This window comes from Grus americana, chromosome 18, assembly GCF_028858705.1.
Source record: "Grus americana isolate bGruAme1 chromosome 18, bGruAme1.mat, whole genome shotgun sequence".
Lineage (NCBI taxonomy): Eukaryota > Metazoa > Chordata > Aves > Gruiformes > Gruidae > Grus > Grus americana.
The window spans coordinates 4989180-4995183 of NC_072869.1; positions in this window are offsets into that span (position 1 = coordinate 4989180).

A 6004-nucleotide genomic window follows, 5' to 3' on the forward strand; every position below is an offset into this window, starting at 1 on the left:
TGCCCCAAGGGTGCAAAAGTCAGCCCACTGAGCTGAACACATGCCACACACTTGCTGGGCAACTGTGCCGGCAAAGTACAGTTTGTCAGGCTGAATCATGGAGAAGGCCAATTTTTATTGCCAGTGGATGTAGCTGGCATTACTGCTTGGTGATCTTTGCTTCTCCAGTTCTAGGTAGAACACGTCTGCTCGTACCAGCGGGCTATTTTTCCTTACTGGTAGATCAAAATACTTGTTTAATCGGAGATGTTTGGCAACTTCTTCATTTGACTCATGCACTATGTGGAATAAATATTTTATACTCTGCAAATCTAATTTTCTGAACTTGAAATATGATTAGTGGTGGTGCTACCATATTTGCCTGTTAAGAATAAATAGTTCAAGAGGAAACATTTCATTGAATACCACAGGCCATGGCTGTCATTTGCAGGATTTCTTTACAATCATCTGCTTTTCCATCAATGTCACTTCCACTTACATAGCAAATTGTAATCTGGTGTCAGAAACAGCATCTATGGATTGCAATCCCCAAGGTTGATGACCTTATCTACAATTCTGGTTGTGTTCCAGCATATAGTAGCAACACCTTGAGAGCCAGCCTCCCAGAACAGCTTCATAGCACAATTTCTCTTTATGGTATACACAGTGTAACCCTCATTGAATATTTGGCTTTAATAGTCTTACTGTATTTTGAACCAAATCCTGTTTCCCATTGACTGCTGTAGCTCTGCTTAGCAACATAACAGATGTGCTTTATCAATTGGATATTCTCTTTGATTTTAAGTATCATAAAGAACAGGTAACAGGCAGCAAGAACTAGCTTATTAATACTCTTGCTTGCCTGAAAACTTAAATATTACTTAAGAGGTAATGGAGTTTTCTCAGGCAAGCTTAATTAGGTGTGGCACAGAAGCAAGATACTTGATTTTTTTACTGCCATTTCCTCCAATCTTTTTTCTATTACAAAAAGTTAAACAACAACAACAATAAAACCTTACCAATTCTGGGGAACTGTTTCAACAAATAAGGATCTTCCTTTGAAATTTTCTAGTTGCTAAAGGACCTCACCTTGTAAAAGTTTTAGTGGTTTAATTTTACATAGTATGAATGCTCTTGCTTGATTTCAACAGCACTCTTACCAGATTATGAATTAAGTATGTGCATAACTCTGCTAGATGAGCCTAGCTAGACAGCTCACTGCAGTTACCTCAGCAAATGCACCAATGCTTTATTTGTTTCTTCTTACAACACACATACTACCCTCAGAGACATTGATCAGAAAGTTTTAAAGATAGGCAGGGAATACACCATTTGAAAAGAGCGTGCCTAAATACAAATCACAGTATTGAATGGTTAGAGCAGGCTAAAATACCTGTTAATTGCAACTATAAAGCCTTGTTGTAATTGGGGTTGTGCTCACAAAGACCAAAATATCTGTTCTCATGAAGTTATTGCTAAATTAAATAATCCTCTGTACTGGTTCACATAAAACCATTTCCACTCTGAACTCACAGGATCAAAGTCCTGTTTCCAAGTGCTGACCAGGTATTTCCAGGGACAGCACCAGGAGCGCAGCTGCTCAGGCCAGCATGTGCCCGTAGTATTTGAAGGTCTCCGTACTCCACCAAGTGGCGAGCCATTTCACTGCACTTTGTCAGCACCCAAAAGAATCCATCGCTGCCACCCTATGTAGGGCAGCAAGGTGAGGCTACTGTGGTTGGTAAGAAAAATAACATTTAAAACAGAGGTGAAGAAATAGTATGGGATAAAGCAAGTTTCTTCCTGTTCCAAGAAGTCCCACAGCCCTCCAAATGCCTTGGGACCAAGCCTCTCTTTTTGGTAAATTCCAGAAGGCTCTCTGCTGCCTTCTTAGGGAAAGGGCAGTACCTGTCAGCTTTCCTCTGATGAGCTCTAGGCAGTTGGGTAGACTTACATTTACCTCAGATTATAACGTGCAATGGTATCTGGCAACCTCCTGAAAGCATTAATGGTGCTAGAAAGCATCCGACAGCTGCCAGGCCACTAGGTCATCTCTGTCCCTTAGTGCTTCAGGAAGAGATCTTCACTCCTTCACAGGAGATTCTGGGTACAATGAAGTGTTGAAGACTCCAAGACAACCGTGTAAAAAGGAGACCTAGTGTAGTAACTATGGTCAAGTTATTTTCAACTTCTACCCCAAAAGAGCTGTCAAGAGACAGGCAAACATTCCTCTCTGGATCTAATAAGCTAACAACATTAACAGACCTAAGCCCCAAATTCTTGAAGACTTTTTTTTCCCCCCTTTCCCTCCCTCAATTTATTAAAAAAAAAAAAATCATCTAGCAAATCATTTAGTGGCTGTTATAGACTGAGGATGCACCAGCCAGTGTATTTTCTTTAAGCTAACTCACCCATAAGACAGCATATGAACTGTTCAGTAAGCTATCCCTTACTGCTTCAAATAAAGTTTCTAAAATATTGCTTATTTTGTCCTATCCAAGATGGACTACACAGCATCTGAATAAGTATGTTCCATCTGGACTTTTATTACAGCTGACTACAGGAATGTAATTCCCAGATATTGCTGTATTTAGCAACAAGATCTGGGACAGAATAATAAAATTAGAACATGATATACCATACTGATGCTAAAGCCAAACAGTGATTACTTGTTGTGTCTCAAAACAGATTGTGTGAGATGTGTCCAAGTTGGCTGACTAATGGGAGATGAAGGACAGAACAAAAATATTTATGCAAGAGAGTGTAGGTGTGGCATCATTACTGCTGCGACCATCAATGGACAAAATTGACACCAAGTATGTGTGGGGCTAATGGTGATGAGCACAGCCTGACTGTTTGAAAGAGACACTGTAACCAGCTTGCTTGTAGAGAAACAGTCCCGAAAAGGACATTTTAGGAACAGAGAAGTAATTAGAAAAGCAGCTTAACCAGGCTGGTTCTAGCAGCCTTTATAATTGCCTTCAAAAATTGTGGTAGGCATTATCAAATCTACTGACTCCAGCTTGCAGATGGAATTGTTCCAGCTGTCTCTTATGCTTAGATGATTCACAGCATTTTAGAACTGATACAGCCCTATTCATCACAGTATCTACCTATGAATGTTGATATTGAGACTGAGGATAAAAATTAGGGGAGAACATAAATTAGCTCCTCAATTTGAATCAGCTTCAGCAAAAGTACAGTTTTTGCCTCCGTACTGTACAATCACTCTGGCCTTATTTATTCAAGTCCCCCGTGAATCTGTAGTTGCTTTTGCCTACATGACATCCAAGTGAATGTTTTGGATGAGTGAGTTCTATATCCTGAAACCCTGCCTTACCACAAAAGCGCTTTGGATTCAGATTTGTGCCATACATTAGATGGAAATACTGAACAGCAGAGCCACAGTGAGACATTTGCTGGAACTGGATATTATCTGGATGGTTTTGGTCTTCTGAAACACCCCAACCTCCTCCCTGCAGTACTGTAGCCACAGAATAAACAGAAAACCAAAGCTCTGCACCACAAAAGTACTTAAGTGGAAATCCCTCTTTCTGAGCTGAGGCCTGATACACTCATCTCAAGGTAGATTGTTTGCAGTGCTTGCCCTAGAGCCGTGGGCAAGGAGAGGTTATTGTCTGGCTGACCGTTTGAGAGGGCCCTGTAACAGAAGAAATCTTTCACAGTCCGTCACTCTCTTTCCAGTCTGTGGGAGCACCCAACACCGACAGCTGGTTCTGATAAATTAGCACAATGCCATGCTCTTTTAGTGCTTTGTTTTTCAACCTCTAGTAGGTTGGGGGGGGGAGGGAAAAAGGCATCAAAGTATGCTTTAGAAGCATGTCCTGAAGACTAACCATTTAGGACTATTTCAGACCAAGGCTGGAAATTCTGAAGTCCCCTATGGGACATGGCCTGCCAATGTTCTCATCTGGTTTAGACCATTGGTATAGTTAATGCATCAATTCTGCAACTACTCTGCTAATGCTAGCCACTGAATTACATTACTTATCAGATACAAGTGAAGAGTGATAGTCAATATATGAAATTCATAAGGGTGTTTTGCCTTCCTTAGAAATATTTTAGGTGAGGAATTTGTAAACTGAGATAGGCTGAAAACCACTGCATTAGGCCATTCACGCTAAAACACCTCTACTCCTGCAGATATATACAACATAGTTCCCTACTACCTCAATCACCAGCCACAGTTGGAAGAAAGAAAGAAAAAAAAAAATCCCCCCAAACAGTGACAATGGTTCATTTGTTCCTCCACAAGAGCTAAAGCTCTAACTACCGAATCTATTATATAGCAAATACCAAAAACAGTCTTCAGAGAAACCTAGAAACCTTGCAAGGGTGAACTGTGCTCTACTCAAATTCTTCCTATTGCTTTATCACTGTCTATGGGTCAGATAAATTACTAGTTCTTTCCTGAATCCCTCCTGGAAAAACAGGAACATACCCCAGAGTTCAGAAGTGACACACACAAATTGCGCTGCCATACAGCAGAATGTTTACAGGATAATAGACATAACATGACAATGAAGAAGTGCTCCAAGATTTCCATCTTGCCTCAGTACACAGATGTTCTTCTTTTGCTGCAGCTTTGAATTCTGATAAGCAGATGTTGCAACACTTCAAAAGGCTCATCTTCTGAAAAAAGATAACACACAGCTACATGCCCACTGTTAAGCCTCAAATTTTAAAGACATAAAATCAATGAGCATTGTGTGCCAAATTCCCTTCAGAAATAGCTTATGAGATTCACTCTTCCTACAGCAAAAATATTCCATGCCAGATTAGTTACATTATACACAAAGACTGTTCCTGCAGATACCCCTATGGTAGCAAATGGGGCAGATCTCTTGCCTCCTGCTTTCATTTATCCGTAACAGTCTCAATCTCTACTGCACAGGGACAGCTGTAAAAGCCAGACCAGAGGTCCATCTGTCCCATATCCTCTGCGTACCAGTGACCATGAGGCACTGGTATGCACTGGTTTAAGGCACAATGGATGCATCAACTGACCCTTCCCCGTTATATCCTCCCAGATCCAGCAAAATAGAAAGGAAAAAGACAAAGACACCTGTTTATTACATAGTGGATAACTTTTAGGGTTTTTTTCTCTGGCTTAGAAAAGGTAGTTATAGAAAGCCAAAATTGCTCATGCTGAAGAGGCAGTGCTGAATTATTGATTTTTAACACAGCTGGATTTGTTTATATGAAAATTATCCTCAACTGATGGTGAGCAAAATAAGTCTGTGGCTCTCAAGCCACCTATGCAATCAAAGCCTGCAGCTGCAGAAGATGAAATACAAATATTGGGCTGTTTTCTTTTGACTGGTCTAGCATCTCTAAAAAAGCTTATTAATATTTTAGAACGATTCATTCTAATGGATTTCCCAAGCGAGAGCCCTTATCTGGAAATAGCATACTGCATGAAATCAAAATGGACAAAGTATGTCATCGCTAATCAGATACACAGCAGGACTTGAACTCCTTTCAAAGCAGCCAATTTTGTACAGCATCTGCTGGACAGGTGACCTACCTTTGTGACGATCTAGAGCTGTGACGCACCAGTTACAAAGCCTTTGGTGAAAAAAAAAAAAAAGGAATCTTCCATGATATTAAAGAAATGCTGCTTTTTTGTTGTTTGCATTTACATGGACACTATTTAAGAACCTGTCTCCATGGGCAAGTATTTTTATTCTAACATGTTTAGATTTGGCATAGCCCCTAAAACCAACAAATCGTTACCATTAGCCTTCTTGAAATCATCTTTTTTTCCTCATAAGCAATCTCTTTGCCAACAGAAAAACCTGCAGAAGCTAAAACAAAGCAGGACAAGAAACAGATGTCTCAGGCCTATCACTGAGCACAAGCTCTAGGCAATGCAAATGAACGTGCTATTTCATAAAAAAAGTGTAAGAACAGAGTAAATGCTGCTCTCTGAGATACCATCTTCTCAATTCTTTCCCTCTATCAAGCCCTATATTATTAGTTGTTTAGGCACAATGCACAGTAG